This window comes from Phalacrocorax aristotelis, chromosome 2 (genome assembly GCF_949628215.1).
Source record: "Phalacrocorax aristotelis chromosome 2, bGulAri2.1, whole genome shotgun sequence".
Lineage (NCBI taxonomy): Eukaryota > Metazoa > Chordata > Aves > Suliformes > Phalacrocoracidae > Phalacrocorax > Phalacrocorax aristotelis.
In genome coordinates this window covers 29,201,352-29,217,690 of record NC_134277.1, presented here as the reverse complement: position 1 = coordinate 29,217,690, position 16,339 = coordinate 29,201,352, and positions in this window count along the sequence as shown.

Here is a 16,339-nt window from a genome sequence, read left to right as displayed (position 1 = left end):
CTACGATTTAAAAATTTTCACAATGGAAGGATTTAGCCATGGGAATCACAGGGATCTGTGCAGGCATTTTGATGCTCACAGATTTGCAAATGGTCTGGAAGGATCTTCATGTGCCAAGATTTGCACACCATGATGATACAGAATTATTCAGGACAGGAAAAAATGAAGACAGCGGTGAAGAGCTGCAAAGCAATCTCATTTACAAAGTGGTTTACATGTAAAATGGTAAAATGTAAAGAGAAATTCAATGTCAGTAAATTAAAAGGTAGTCCCTTATTTAAATGTGTGCTCTAAATTAGCTATTTTCACTCAGGGTGTGTGGAAACTTCTGTGAAACTGTCAGCTTAACAGCAAGTGGAAATGATATAGACAAATAGATCTTAAGCCTTTTTTAAAAATAAAGGGCAAACAAGTCAGAAAACATGAATGAGTACATCACTCACAAATGGTTACTATGTACCCATCATTGACTGTGCACAGGTCTGCTCACCGTATCTGCAAATGGTTTTAACAGAAGTAGGAAGGCTGCAGAGAAAGATAAGAGGAATCATCACAGTGTTACAGCTTCCACATAAGGAAAGCCTCTACAAACCACTTCCTCTGCAAGTAAAACCAATGGCAAAGGAACAAAATGATGTGGAGAAGGTAAGCAGGCAATGATTTTGCACTCCTCTCAATACAAAAAGAAATGCTCCCCCGGTGAACTAACAAGGTAGTATGTTTAAAGGCAAGTGAAGGTCAAGATGTAAGTGAATTCGGGAGCTCCTGACCAAAGGACGTGCAGGTTGCACACCTGAAAGGACTGAAAAAGAGACAACTTTATGGAAGACAGAGCCATCAGGTGCTATTAAATAGTGATAACCCAGCTGCACCCTTCTAGGTTAGTCAGTATTTAAATGAAGCTAGGAAACTTTGTTCTCATACACTTTCCTTCAGTATTTACTGTCAGAGGCAGACTTTCAGGCTAAACAGATCTTTCATCTGTCTACCCATCCTTATATTTTAGTTGCACACGTGCACGAAACACAACTAGAAGAAACCATCTGAATCACTGAGATCAGTCCTTAGAAGAACAGGCCTCTAACAGCAGCTGCCTGGCTCAGAAAGGATCTGTTAAACTAGCAGTCTCCAGGGGCTGTAAAAAGCTTCCCCATGCTTAAAACCTAAAGTAAAAGGCAAAAAGAGACAACTGCAGTGAATTATCAGAAGAGGGGAGATGAAGGGCACCACCACTCTCCTACATCCCTCCTCTAGTAAAATAGCAGTGCAAGAAAGAGACAACACCTACCCAACAGAGGTGGGCAAAAAAATCCCAGTGATTTTTGCTGAACTACTGTGGCTGAAAACCATACCCTTTGAATGCAAATGCATCAGCTTGTTTGTTCTTATATTCCTAAAAATACAGATGCCTAAGAGCCACGATTAAAAAGTCTGATGCCACTTTTCCCTTTATCTGTTGCAATTTTTGTTTAGGTCCATCTGGGTGACTGAGGCTCTCAGAATACCAGAGAGATGCCAATTTTTGTAAAAGGAAATAGAAGTGCTGTTATTCAACTCTGCCATACGATCACTAAATCTTAAAGCTTGTCTCGTAGTGGAGGAGCAGCGAAGCAGGAAATTGCTAATGCAAAGTGTATAAAAGAAGATCCACTACAGCACGATTCAGGCCTCATCCCAAAAGCCACTGTTGCAAAGAAAAGAAGAAGAAATACATGGGCAGAGGAGAGCACTATGAAAATAAAACAGCTTTCTAAAAAAGGAAAAAAAATCAAATGCAACATAACCATTTTACTACTGTATTCAGAGTTTAATTGTGTGTTATAATTTTGTGTGCAGTGATTAATCTTCAGTAATGCACACAGCTGACACACAGCTCAGCTCCCCAGAACCAAAACCATATTGGTCCATTTACAGAGAGCTGTGAAGGTAATATAATTTATTTTAAAATTAGTGATAATCTATCTGAGGAGACAAGCTGATGGTAGCACTTGGGTTTTGAAGATTTCTAGCTAAAAGTTGCTCGCTGCCCCTGTAGGGTTTGTTGTGACCCTGCAGGCAATGCTGGTGGGCAGTTCTGGGATGTTTCTGCAGACTCACTCAGAACATGTAATTCTTTAGTACAAATACGTGTGGAGAGATAAGTTTTTTAGATCCCTGTTTAATCTAGGGGCTTCAAGCACCTGCTTTAATTCTGTTCACTTAAGCAGTGACACCCATCAATGGTACTATTAGCACTCTTTAAATTAGGCACATATTTAAATGTTTTCAGGGTCACAGCTTGTACGCTTGCAGGTATGTGACCAGCTGTGTCTTGGCAGGTATAGGCATGTACAGCTATTTAAGATGACCAATAGCTGAAACAGTGTGTCTGCAGAAGTCTTCACTACAAACAGTCTACATGTGGACAAATTACATCGTCTTTTCCTGAGGTGTTATAAAACATAAGATTCCTAACCAAAATTGATTTCACACTATTTGCTCTACCCAGCTGCTGTAGTTTCTGCAGTGAATATTTTTTCTCTTCTTGACACTGCATGGACCACTCTGTAAGCCCCAGAGGGAACCTTTCATATCCCAGATTGCCTCTGGTGTCTTCTCACCAAAGGAAGGCTGGGCATCATTCTAGAACTCTGTTGACTGGGCAAATGTGCTGTGCACAAAACTGTATCTACACTTTGGATTAACTATACTATCACATGCAGTTTATTTATTTACCTATTTACAGAAAACATGGAATCCTCTGCAGAAGTAACTTGCTGAAAAATACAGCGTTCAGGATATAGCTGCAGCCACAACTGACAAGAGTTTTCAGCATATTTATGTCTGTGATATGACAGTACTTTAACAGACCTTAAATACAGAATTATATAATGCACAGTGCTTCACTCTCAACTGTGTTGATATGGTGCTCGTATGTTTTTATATTCAGCATGTACAGAGATTCACAAATATTAAACAACTCATTCTCACACAGTAACTGAAGCAGATAAGTTTGGTTATGCAGGAGAATTGCAAGTTGAAAAACGTAAGGGCTTGAGTACTCTAACCTCAACAGAAAAACAAACTCCAGTTTATTCAACATAAAGCTATGACTAGCTCCAGCCTCAAGGTTAAAATGGATTTGTACTTGTTGAAAGCAACTAACCTGGTGCATCATTACACCAATAGATGCTGCTATGGATCAAATTTCAAAAGGTTTTGCTGAGCTTGTGATAGAAAGCAAAATGCTTCATATTCTTCACATCCCCCTGTGTACTTTGGGCATGAACCAGGAGCATTTACTCTCAGAGGGACTGTTCAGCTGATCCCTTGCTCTTAAATAGTGTTATTAGTACAGAGAGCCAAATATACAAAATAGATGTAGTTCAGGCAGTCTTTCCATAGCTATTATTTCTGATAGGGATTCATCACACTTAAGTGTAACCATCAAAAATTTGGCCTGTAGACTTAGCTAGCTGTGTAGGCTTCACAGTCAAAGGACTGGGGCAGGAAACTCCAGAGGGCAATTCATGTCACCTAACTCAGACATGAAGCTTTATAGCACTTTGACATTTGCTTTAGCTTCTTGGCATCAATTAGGCACCCACTTTTGAGCGAGCATGATGCGTTTTGAAGATGCCATCTTCCTCCATTGGCTGAAGAAGGGGGACCAACATAGGTTAGATTCTATTTTTCAGGCAACTACAGTTAGAGAGAATGAAACCTATTTCTTGTGTCCTCTAACTTGCTGGAATCATTATTTTTGGATTTTAAACTATGATATCCAGGCAACCCTTCATCTGACTTTGCTTCCAGATACATCATCCAGACACTAAAGTCCTAACCTTAAAGTTCAAATTACTTAATGGTCAAAATCAAAAGCTGTTTTGTAAAAAAAAAAAGAAAAAATGGCCTGAGATACCAATCTGAAATCACCTTGAAGGTCAAACTTCAAAGCCTTTTGCTTTTTCTCCAATATGAGTGTTAAGCAGTCACCAGCCAAGGGATAATGTAAAGCTTTTACTCAGATAAAGTCATCTATGTGATATCACCACATGTATATACAGAATGAACCATGAACATTTACTGTCAGGGAGAAGCAGTTCTTTTCAAGCACAGCCAAGGTGCTTTCAGCAGTGGAATTATTCACATGCTGCTTGATGTAAACAAGCAGTTTCCTTATAAGTTCCCTGGGATAATGATCTATTCTGTTGAGAAGCCCACCTCAGCCACCCAGTTAAAAATAAATGAATAATATAATGCACTAAGACTTCAGGTATACCTTTGCCATTCTAACTCCAAGCAAAACAATTTCTCATTCGGTGTTTATCACAAGGATTTAAGTGGATGGGTAATGTAGTCATACACCTAATCTAGATACCTCCTTTGACTGTGCAGCAAACCAGTACCTAGAAGTCCCCAACTTCTGGATTTCTGTCTTGGGTCCTTCATCGCTCTCTCAGAGTGAGATGCCCTAGCAGACACCAAAATAAATGGGTGCCATGACAAACAGTCTGAATATGGCAAAAATCAGTGTGGTGGAGCAGCAACTCAAATTTATGTAGCATTTGGCCTCTTTTAGAGAGGAATAATAGATCAATAGATTAATAGATTAATATTCACTGTGTAGCTCTGCTGGCAATGTTCCCTCCAAGTTTTACTGCTGCCAATAAGCAAACTTATAAATAAAAGACCTGTGTACCATTTGGCTGAATTATATGCTGCCCGTGTCACTCATCCACTGCCCTCATTAGCAAAGGCCTGAAGAAAAATTGCTCTGTTTGTATGTTTCTTATCCAAAATTCCCACTGGATACCCAGCTGTCAGAAAATCCCTATGTTTGAAGGCATTTGAGCATTTCTGAACCAAGATTTGAGTTTTTCTTCTGTGCTAATTACAGGAACAACATGCTGAGCTGCTCTTCAATCATAAAACTCCTTTTTGCCACACAAGAATGTGTGACATACAGCTTATGACTGAAAGAGAAGTAAGAAGTCACAGCTGTATTTAGCACTTACATAAAGTTGAACTTGCATGTCCAAGAGGGATTGCAAAAGAATTTGAAAGAATCTCACTGGATCAAATACTGTAACAGTAATCTGCAGCAGTAGCATAATGCTGGCTGAGCTTCACTTGTCCTAACTTTGTGCTTTCTTCCACTGGGAGGAGAAATGCCAAATACCTGAATTTCCCAGTGATCTTACTGCAGGTACTACTGTGTAGGGGGTGAAAGGAAAGGAAATTAAAAAAAAAAAAAAAGAGATACAGACCAGTTCCAAATAAAAAGGTAACAACTCAGCGATTAGATACAATGTGACACTGTCCTTGCAATGGAAGAGATTGAAAATAGAAGAGGCAAACGAGATGAAAGCGGGATATGGTTTATGATTGTAAACAGGTTAATTGCAAAGGGAAGAAAAAAGGTCACTGGACTGGAATCAGTGGCTGACAAAGATGAAAGAGAATGCTGTGTGATGAAAGGATTCCTGTTATGCACAGCAACAGGTTCTTGTAAAAGGAAATACTGTACTACTGTGTATCAGCTGGTGCTAGATAAGCTGCTAGTGAAAGACTGTATGAAAGTGATATTACTCAAGGAGAAACAGAACAAAAAGTGAATGAAAAGACTAGAGCATGTACAGAATTGCTGCCAAACTGTTTAAAGAACTAACGAGTGGCAAGAAAGTGTCTGCCACTGCATGCCCTTAAAAAAATGTTACCTGTTCATCAGAGCACACTGCAAAAGCAGCCATCAAGAAAGAGCTGCAAGAAACCAAGGGGCAAGAGTTTGCTCAATGTTCCCAAGAAAACAAGTTATTCAACCCACCACTACTGGTACGCCAGTCTGTAAGAGTGTGTTTGTGGCTTAGCAAAACATGTTGGGTGGGTTTGCAGCATGTCTGCAATGATGCTGGTAGTGAGGAGGGATGTTGGTTTGGTTTTGGTCATTCTGTGAAATCATGGAAAGAAGGTATGCCAGGCTACTGAAGAAAGTCTCAGGGAGCTGGCAGGTGACTGCATGGATTCAGATGTAGTACAAGTAGTAGTAAGAGTAATAAGTACAAGAGTAGTAAGCAGTAAGAGAGTAAGAGCAAGAAAGTAAAAAAGAGTAACAAGTAGTAAAAGAAAAACACTGTAATTGTCTTTGGAATAAGCAAAGTTGTGCAAATGGCACTACTGCCTCCTAGGTAGCTCAGTGGTAAAAATGTGAGCCACTGGCAGGTAAGCTCAATCAAGCAGCTGTGTGAGCAGACGAGTGGGGAAGGGACATAGGAGAGGAACTGCCAGCAGGCAAAATGTTGACTGTGGGAGAGGATACACAGACCATCTAGGGGAGCCTGCTGATTGCCCTCTTCTCTTGCCTCCCTCTAGTCATACCACAGAGCTGCAAAGTCTGACCGAAACCACCCCTTCTCCTTTTTCATCCCACAGGAGGGGCTGCCAGAACAGCAGGTGCCTCATTGTGTGCAGATCCTGTCACTTAGTCATGTAGCTCTTTGTGAGTCTAAGTTTTCCTGCATGTTCCTGCCCACATAAAACAGAGAAGCCAGACTCTGAAGACAGTCTTTTTTTCTTAGCTAAGCTAGAAGAATGAGACATGCTAGCTAAAATGATGCCTGAAGGTACAGTGAGATTAGTTCATAGTGCTGAGCCTCAGCTGGACTCTCTGGAAGCTGCAGCTGCTGGGTAGTGTGGCTCTGCATAATAATAGGAAGAAAACACAGAAATGTCACTCGTATTTGCACCTTATAGAAAATGTATTAATTGTGTCAGCTAGCTATTTCTGTGCTGTCCTGAAAGGGTGGTGAGACATTCTGTCCCTCACAGGACTGAAACCTCTGTGCTTTTCTTTTCACCCCTTACCTAGCTTCCCACGGTATTTCCAATTCAGAAATGGTCTGAAATATCCCTCAGTTATCTTTGCATGGATCTAAGATGTCGTGTCCTGAAGCACTGAGTGTGCTTCTGCTGAGTCTTTTCCCTGTGGGTCCAGGCTACCACACCACAGCATCCTTCCATATTACACCTTCTGATGACAGCACCTGTTTGGCTTCCCTGAGTAGGTGTGTGATTACCTGGGAAAAACTAAATAGCAACAAGTGACCTATAAAACTCCTAAATAAGCTAATATTTGGTCAATATGCTTCAAAAGACCTGTTTTAGAAGGGAGTCCTAGTTATCTCAAGTAAGTGACACTAGTATGAAATGTATCTCAGGTTATCCATAAACTTCTAATTTTTTGTTGATCTTAATCAGAGATTTCTTTTGCCTTTGCAGTACTTCTTTCTGCATTCTTCATTGAGCATGTAATAAAATATGCATTGCTATAAACTCTTCTTTTGTTAAGTACCATAATGATTTCAGGATGATTGGTTGTGACAAATGCAAGATGCTCTGTGCTACAACTATCTTGAGAGGGCTGTGAGCATTAGCTGGCATTCCCTGAGTGTATTTCTCATTACATCCCATCATTTTACTGTCTTTCAACAATGATGTCCCTTGTCTTCATTCCAATGTTGCCTTGGGGATAAAGTAATGAGTCCTCAGACCATTTTCCTCTCTCTCTAAAGAGAAGGCAAACAAAGTACCAGACAGAGTAGAAGATAAAGAAGCTCACACAGAGGAAAGCAGAGAAGGAGATGGGACTATACATCAAAGAAATTGTGAGAAGATTTGATTCACGCTGGGTCCAGGCATCACTTGACTAATCTGTAAGAGATGCCAGCTTGGCCTGTTCTGCAAAACTCTATTGAAATAATTTTAGGTTTCTCATGCAGGCTTACTCCTTTCTCACTGTCTCATCTGCTGGATTTCAACTATCCGCTCTGAGCATTAGATCACGGACTCAAAACAAGTATTCTATCTATTAGAGAAAGGTATGATACACCTTGGCATTTATGAAATAAAAGGAAAGATAGCTAAGTTAATTTTTTTTACACTGCCAGTTGCTGGAGACCTTTCCATGGCTATTATATCATCACTAATTTCCAGTATATAATATTGAAATTGAATTATGGATAATACACATAATTTTCCACATCTTTAGCTTTCATGCTTTCATCTTTTGGCATTTCTGTGAAAACTGTACATCTTGAACTGTCCACCATTTTAAACACAGTATCCCCTGTGCTCCAAAGCCACACCTCTGTTCCTTCCTGTGCAGGGATTAGCAGAATCATTCCCTCTCTTCCCCTTCTCCTGGCACATGTCCAGCTGCTTCTCACTTCGCAGGCAACATGAAGGCCTTCATTGCTGACCACTGGAAGGCGATTTGGCCATTGCTTCTACCAGCCCTGCTTGCTTCACTGAAGTGGGTTCAGATCTAGTTGTCCCCATTTTCTGTTGCTGCAGGAGTGACGCTGTGTTAGGGAAGCTGACAGCGTTGCAGTGGGCACCACTGACATGGCTGCCAGCAGGATGTGTCTGCATCCTCAGGGGTCTTTATTTTCATCACCCAGTGGGTATTTCTGTTCCCACTTCTTTTGATCAGGAAATAAATAGCATTGGCTCTTCTCTGTGCAACTGAGAAATCAATATCTATTTGAAATCTCCACAGTTACCAGTGCTGTTGTCCTCTTTAAACTGCAGAACATTTTACAGCTTTATGCCCATACAAAGCAAGGCAGACTATGCTGTTTAAAATAATTTCCTCTTGCTGGGAACACGTAGAAGCCACACATGTGATACAACACACACCTTCTTGCCACGATCCCCCGCCACCCTGCAGACTCCTAACCTAAGAAGCTCATGTCCTGGAGAGGCTTGGAAACAGCTGTAACATGACGCAGGGGGCACAAAGGCCACCTGTAAACAGCACAGCAGATTGCCTGGGTTTACCCAGGGAAGTCAGAAATAAATGTGATATTTATGGAGGAAGTGTGCAGAAAAAGAGGTAGTTCAAACTCTGAACATAGCTATTGTGGCTCCTGACAAATCATTTACAGAAAAAGACACTTGGTTTCCTTTCAAACTTATCCATTAACAAAGGGCACAAAACAGAGTTTCCATAAATGAGTTTCATCCTTTTTTTGTGTGTCCAAAAGACTGCCTTAACCACTTATTGAACGCCTATACCATTCAAAGCTAAAGAAGCCACACACACATCCAGTGGAAGAAAAGGATACAAGTATATAAATAAGAATAAAATACCCTGCCTCCTCATTTCCCCTTCACAAAAAATACATCTTGAGTGCAACACTGATTTCCTTGAAATCAAACACCTCTATAATAGGGGTAGGATTTCTTTGGTTGTTTCTGCTCCCCTGCCCCATCCCACCCCATGGCCAGCAGTCAGGCCCTCCTGACTCTGCTCGCAGCTGCAGCTATTTCTCTCTTTAGCCGCACTAAGCAATTGCTCTGTGGCCGCACCTTCATGGTAACTCTCAAAAAAGACAAGCACAGACCAAATGTGGCATTTACTCTTTGTCCCCATCTTCCTTCCTTCCAGTTTCTTCCATTTCAATCAAACATGACCAAACTATATATTTTTGTCCCTATTGCTGCTACTTTTATTTATGCTTACACCTTTGGGACTCTTACAGCCTTGGGGCTGTAAAGTGTAATTTTTCATTTCTCCATCCTCAGCTGGTACGTCGAGTGCAAAAGCCCATTCCCAGATGGGAAGAATTATCCAGATGACCCTAAGAAATCGAAACATTTCTAGTCACTACAGAACTATGGATAAACAGGTAGATATGGGTTGTGAGACTCTGGGGAAAAGGAATAAACATTTTTGGTGGATCACCTTTCCTCTGGCATGGCATTTTTCTGCCACGGCACTTTCAAACACCTGTTGCATCCTGCCATCTTGCACTGTGATACTGTCAGAACTCATCAGTGATGCACAGTGAACCTCTAATGAATATCTAGATTCATTGGGAAGGGAAACTGGTAATTCAGTAGCTTGCATTTTCCCCTCTAACACTAATTCTCATGTTGATATTGCAGGGCGATGTGAGGAGCAATGACCTGCAGAGGGTTCTGTCTTCCAGATAAGGTGTAAAACCAAGAGTCTGCTACTTGCAGTCACTAAAGATACTGTGCCACTTCCCTCTAAGGTTTATTATTTCCTCTACTCTGGTGAAATCCCAGCTGTGAATCTTACATTCTGCCTATCTATTTTCTCCTTAAAATTAAATTGGATAGGATGGTTTTCATTTCCTGTCCCTCACTTCTTGTGTTGTATGGCTCCAGGCAGTAAAACAACCACAGTGTTTCACCCTGGAGGTTCCTGTATCTCAGTAAAGGGTGAAATAATCCTTTTATGAAAAGATTTACCTGCCTCACAGGAATGTTGTGAAGTTTAAGCCTTTTTTTTTTTTAAATAGGATTGAGAAAAAAAGCACCATGGGTACACAGATGATCTGTGTGTTTACAAGGAACTGACAAATTTTGAATGCAATTAATAAAGATCATAAATTTCCAAGATTTCAGTTTCCTTCATCATTTTTTGAGAGGAAGAAGTTGGTTTTGATTAAGCAAAATAAAGGCAGCTGAACGATAATCCAGACAGGAACGAAAAACTAACCACAGTGCTTCTCTTTAAAGGAAATAGCTCTCTCTGCCAGGCAGGATCTCTACAGGATGCATAAAAATTATTGTGAAGGATGGCTGTCATATTAATGCATTTTCAGGTCTTTTCCTGCAGCCACTTTGAAGACATGTGACTCAGCTGTATTTCTTTCTATTCAGCAAAATGACCGCTTGCTTTGAATACCAAAGCCAAAATAAAAAAGAAAACAGAAAACACAGAGAGATCTCTGTCAGCAGTCACACAGTCAGTGCAACTCCTGATGAAAACGATGGCAGATGCTTAGTTTCCACTGGTACCTTGCACTTTCATTCCTATTTCGTTGAGTTTTGCAGATCTGGAGACTTGCCACCTGAGAAAAATTAACCCCTTGAGGTGAAACAAGTTAATGTGCTTAAAACTGGGTGTTAACACTGATTTCAACAAACTTAGTAAAAACATGGTTAGATGTTATTCCATGCAGTCCTGGCAGAGGGAGATGTCAGAAACACCTCTAGTTATTACAATGGAGGGTCATCTGCCTTGGAAGGATAACGATTATTATTAATCCTTGTTCCTGGCAGCATCCAACATGACTGAGAAACTTCCAAGCAGCAACGAAGACCAGTCCCTAACCTTATAGTCCTAAATTAAATACAGAGTCAGAGGTAAGGGAAAGTAGTACAATGTACAGAGTGCTCCTTAGGATGGTCTGAACTAGATGCTGTAAATCAGCCAGGCAGTCTCGTAAGTTAGGTTAGGGATTGCCTTGAGAATCCTCCATTTCCTCCTCCAATCCTCTGTTTTAGTCAGACAGTGTTTGTAGAAACTGGCTGCTTTGTTCTTGAGTTTTGTCAAGTACCTCCTGTGAAAGTAGGTATACTCACTGTAGGGAGAAAGTTAAATGCAGTCTATTCTCATTTATTTTCAGGAGAACTTTCCAACTTGCACTTTAATGAGACTTCACAGAACAAAACCAAATTCTTCCTGTTTAAACTCTCCTTTTAAAATCTTAACTCTTTTTTTTTTTTTTTTTTCCAAAAGTAAATATACTAACTATGGGCTGGCCTCAAACCCTAATTTACAAATGTTTTTATTAACCAGGTGTTTATTTTGTTTGCATTATCTCATCCCCTTCTTCCCTGGATATTTAAGGATTAGCATATGTTGTGGACAAGATCAAAGAGATCAATTTACAGTTTGTGAGCTTTATAAGGGAATTATTTGATTTTTGCAAACACAACCCAGCTGTTGTGCATGCAAAAATCTACTTACTTAATTGTATGTAAAGAAAAGATTTCTATGGACTATTTTGTTTGACAGAATTCACTCCTCCATCTCATACAAAAATCAATTAAGATGAAAATGCAGTTGGACTGTGTATGTGTATTATTTTTTAAATCAATAGAGCCCCATGTCTCCAGATTCTATTGAATTAGGTTTTCAAAGCTTTTTTGTTCTCACCTGTCTACGAAAAATCATTCACAGCATCCTGGATCTCAGCTCACAGTGGCTGCCTGAATCCAAAAGGTAAAGGACTCCATCCCTAGGGAGGGTGCCAGCTGTCTCATTGATTCAGCATGGCTCTTGGCTGATGTTGAAGTAGCACTGGCAGAATTTCCAGAGAGAGGTGTATAATGAGGTAGAGCCGTGTTAACTGTTACCAGGGAGAAGTAGAACATCTGGTCTGGAAGAAAAGAGGACTCCAGAGCTGAACTATCAGCACCAAAGCATGCATTTGTGGGGCAGCGTATGCCAGGATTCATTGCCTAGAAGCAACAGATTTAGGGATGAAATGGGATATAAAAATTAGAGTAAAATTAATAGGGAGAAAACTCCTTTTTCAATGTATTTCTTTTCTAGGACTTATATTCATGTTGACTTAAAAACAGCACTGTTAAAATTCTTATATTCTGATGAAAGAAAGGATAATCAGATAAGCCTCACTTTGTATAAATTCATAGTTATTATTTCCTCAACATTTTATTTTTTATCTGTCCCTATTCCTTTCACAGAGTAAGCTGCCGCTTTGATGTAATCCCACTAAAACCCCAGCTTGGTGCAACATTTTCTACCCTTTGAGAGTTACAGTTCTACAGCAGGAGTTTGCAAATACCAGGGAGCATCCAGCCTTTGGGCTGGGACCAATCTCCTCATGCATCTCTCCCACTGGCTGGAGTGATGAGGATGTAAACAGTGAAAATTCTTCAACAGTTGGTGGAGTTGGTGGGGAGTGTTTCAAAAACAGAGACGGAGGGAGAGAAAAGGAAGGAAGTAATCCTAGGCATCCCTTGCTAGCAGGTGCAGTCACACCAGGTGCTGGCTCTGTTCTCCACTGACTCAGTGAAGTCCCTGTCTACAGCAGCAGGACACTGGCAGTTTTTGCAGCGATACACAAATGCCTGGGTATATTTCAGCTTTATTTTTATTGGGTTGATGCTTTTAAGAAATCTTGTGTTTATACTAGCAAAACAAAAGGAGGGGAAAAGTGTCTTCCTATTGCTTGCAAGGGATAAAATGGTCTCTGCATCAGCTTTGAGAGTACAGCTTCCTCACTGGCTGCACTGTCAGGTACCTGACTGAGTGTGTGGTACCTTTGCAGCTCTCTCATTGTCATTCAGGACATCTTGCTGGGCTGAGCTGCTTCCTAGATGACGGATGCTAAAGAATCTGGTCAAGTACCTCTGGTGCCTAGTCCTTGTGGCAGGCATTTCACAATGAAATTCATCGTTGCCTCTTACAGTCATGGTGGGGGTTGCTCTCTGTCCACAGTTTTGCTGGGTTAGGCTTCCCAGCATTGCTCTGTCTTGGGACTACTTTAGGATTTACTGTCTGACTAACACCAAGACTTTTGTCCTTTTGCCTGTTCATCCCTGAGCTCACATCTTTCCAAAGCCTTATGAGGCTGATTGCAACTTTCTTACAATGGTAAATATGGAATAGTTAAATCTGCCATGGACTTTTAAATCAGTATCTCTACCTATTTTCCTGCTGTCCCATCAGGGTGTTCACAGTAAGGATTTGCTGTGATGCGCAAATACAGCAAAGAAAAGCATTGCTGGAACATAAGACTCCCATGACCCCTCTCAACCCCAATTAGGACTCCCCAGACTCCCTTATTTCACATTGCAAGGAGTCAGATGCACAACATCTGACAGCTCCTAAGAGAGAATACTCATCTTTCATCCTCACCCATCTTCTCCTCTTCTATTCACAAACTGCTCCAGGTAGTTTTCTACTCTGAACTTCCCGTTGTTCTTTCTATACTCCCCCATCTGCCTCATCAGAGGAATACATCACGTCCCTTACTAATCATCTTTTCTTATCCTACGTTTGAATACCAAAATATTCTGTGCCTTTTTGGATTTGTTAGTCCACCTTTTTCTAGCAGTCCACCCTGGTCACTGACTCTTTCAGGTCCTCCCCTGTTTACAAATACTAGGAACACTGTGGGTTTTAGCATATACACTCTATTCCCCAATTTAGTCTTAAGAATCTGTATCTATGTTACTGAGGATGTGAACTCTGCAAAACATCATCTCTCCTCGTCCCCTGATTGTTCAGACTGGTGGACCTCTTGGTGTAAACTGTGACCCCTTTCCAGCCAGTGTATGTGAATATTTATTTTTACATGGGCACTGGAGCACAAAGGGAGGGATGTATTTCTCCTAAGTTTTATCTCAACAAGTAGTTGGGACACTGCTGTGTACGCCTCCACAGCCAGGAGCTGCAAAATACTCCCAAATCCTAAGGTACAGATATAGCCAGGAAAAAGCAGTCACTGCATTAGAACAGATCATATAAAAAGGTTCTTTACAGACCCATCTGTGTGAATGTTAAGTGGCTGATCCATTTCTCTATAACAACTCTGATATCAGTCACCTGACAAGTTACTAGGGGGGTGGGAAGACATAACATATTGTCAGAATTAACTGCTTGAGTATTTCCATTTTGGTGCAGAGAATGTTTGATAAAAAGAGTCACTTGTCACCTCTTCCTTAAACATAGTTTTCTGTCTCTTTTGTTCAAACCACTAAAGGCTAGGTAGCATATGCACAAGGAGTAAATTCTTCACAGGCGGGCATCTGGATCAGTATATTGAAATTGAGTCTATTTTTAGGCGACTGATGCTAGCTTCCCCATGAAACTGCATATTTCAGGCTTTCTGAAGTGGATTCTTGCCATAAATTGATTCTAAGTCATTTTGAGTGCACGGGAGGAAGGGCCTGCTCCAAAGTCTATTGAAAATACATTAGAGTCTCTCTATTGATTTGAAAAGCTGAAGATCAAGCCAGCAAGGATTCATTCTGTCCATGTAAAATATGGGCAATTTGCATTAGAAATGCAACATAAATGTATTTCTTATGCAAAACTCAGCTGAACAACACATTACGTTGCCTACCTAGCAAATTCCACAGCTGGAAATATTGTTCTTTCTTTTATATCTTTATTCTTCTTTTCCAAGTAGTTAACCAGATATTTGGGTTTTTCTCAGTTGTTTCGTTAGGAGGATAAATTGATGAGAGAGTCTGTGATTGCTCTGGTACAACCCATTTTCTGTACCAGGAACAAGCATAAATCCCTGATACAGCCAGAACAAGCAATAGAATGTCTTTTTTTTTTTTCTTTCAGCATCCTAAATCTGTCTTTTTAACAATCATCCTGCCCCAAAAGCTGCTTTTTTTCTCTTCGGCTTTACTTCAGTCATGCCACACATATTTCTCTGTCTCCTGTTTTTCTGGTCCTTTCTGCATGTTTTTCTCACTGGTGCTGATTCTCTGCTCTGTTCATTAGATCCTCAGGCTCTGAGACTGCTTTCCAGAAATTTGGGGCTGCTGGGGTCTGCTGTCAGTGTTCATAGTAGCAAACTCATTGTGTCAGTTGCCGCTTAATACCTACTATCACTTAACTGTTCTCATTTACCTTAAGAAACAGTGATTGTCACACCCAGTAATTTCAGGAAGTTCTGTGATTGTTTCCAAATCAAAAAGCTCAGGTCTTCAATCAAGCTAAAACATGCAAGTAATTACTAGATGATCCACAATAAGTGTCCAAATATCCTTCCTCTTAGGCCATGCCAAACGCATATGAAATTAATTTAGTTAAGTCCCCACAGGGTGTCATCCAAATAAAAATAAATTTCATATTGACCCACTTGACGTTCTCAGGCCACTGAGGCTCAAAGAAGGCTATATATAGATCAATGGGTTCACATGGGGTCAAATGAGAGGAGCATAGAGATCTAAACTTCTTCAGGAAAAATTTGAGCTACCAATCAAGCCATTCCTCATTTTGTGAACTTATATTACCTTGACTGATCACACATTGTGAAGCAATTGATATATATTAAATTACTACCTTTTGGGAAGTGTAACTTGTCTAAGCCACACACTATTAAGACAAGAGAAACTCAGTGTCCAATGTAATTCTGTTATATTATTTTTTCTCTCAAGCTCAAATATTTTATTTCTTAAACTTTTGAAGCACATGAAAAGTCAAGATACATTCATAGAACTTATTTTAGCAAATAGGTGTCATATTTGATCTTGAAGTGAGCCTGTGATAGAGATTTTGAGTTTTGAAAACTCTTCTTATTCTAATTTTTGGTCTTGTGTGATGGCCTGACAAATATTTTTCAGTAGACTTATGAATTTTCACTAATTTATGAACTCTGCTTGTGACTGTTATTTTCAACATAGAATGAATTTATGCAGAAAGAGACCCTGCCTTAGAGACCGATATGAATCTTCAGGGCCTTGTACGGCTTCTCCCCAGCACAATAATGGAAGTCACTGCCTGAGCCATTAATTCTTAATAATTTCAAGCAGCAAGTTAAAGAAGGGATGGGAA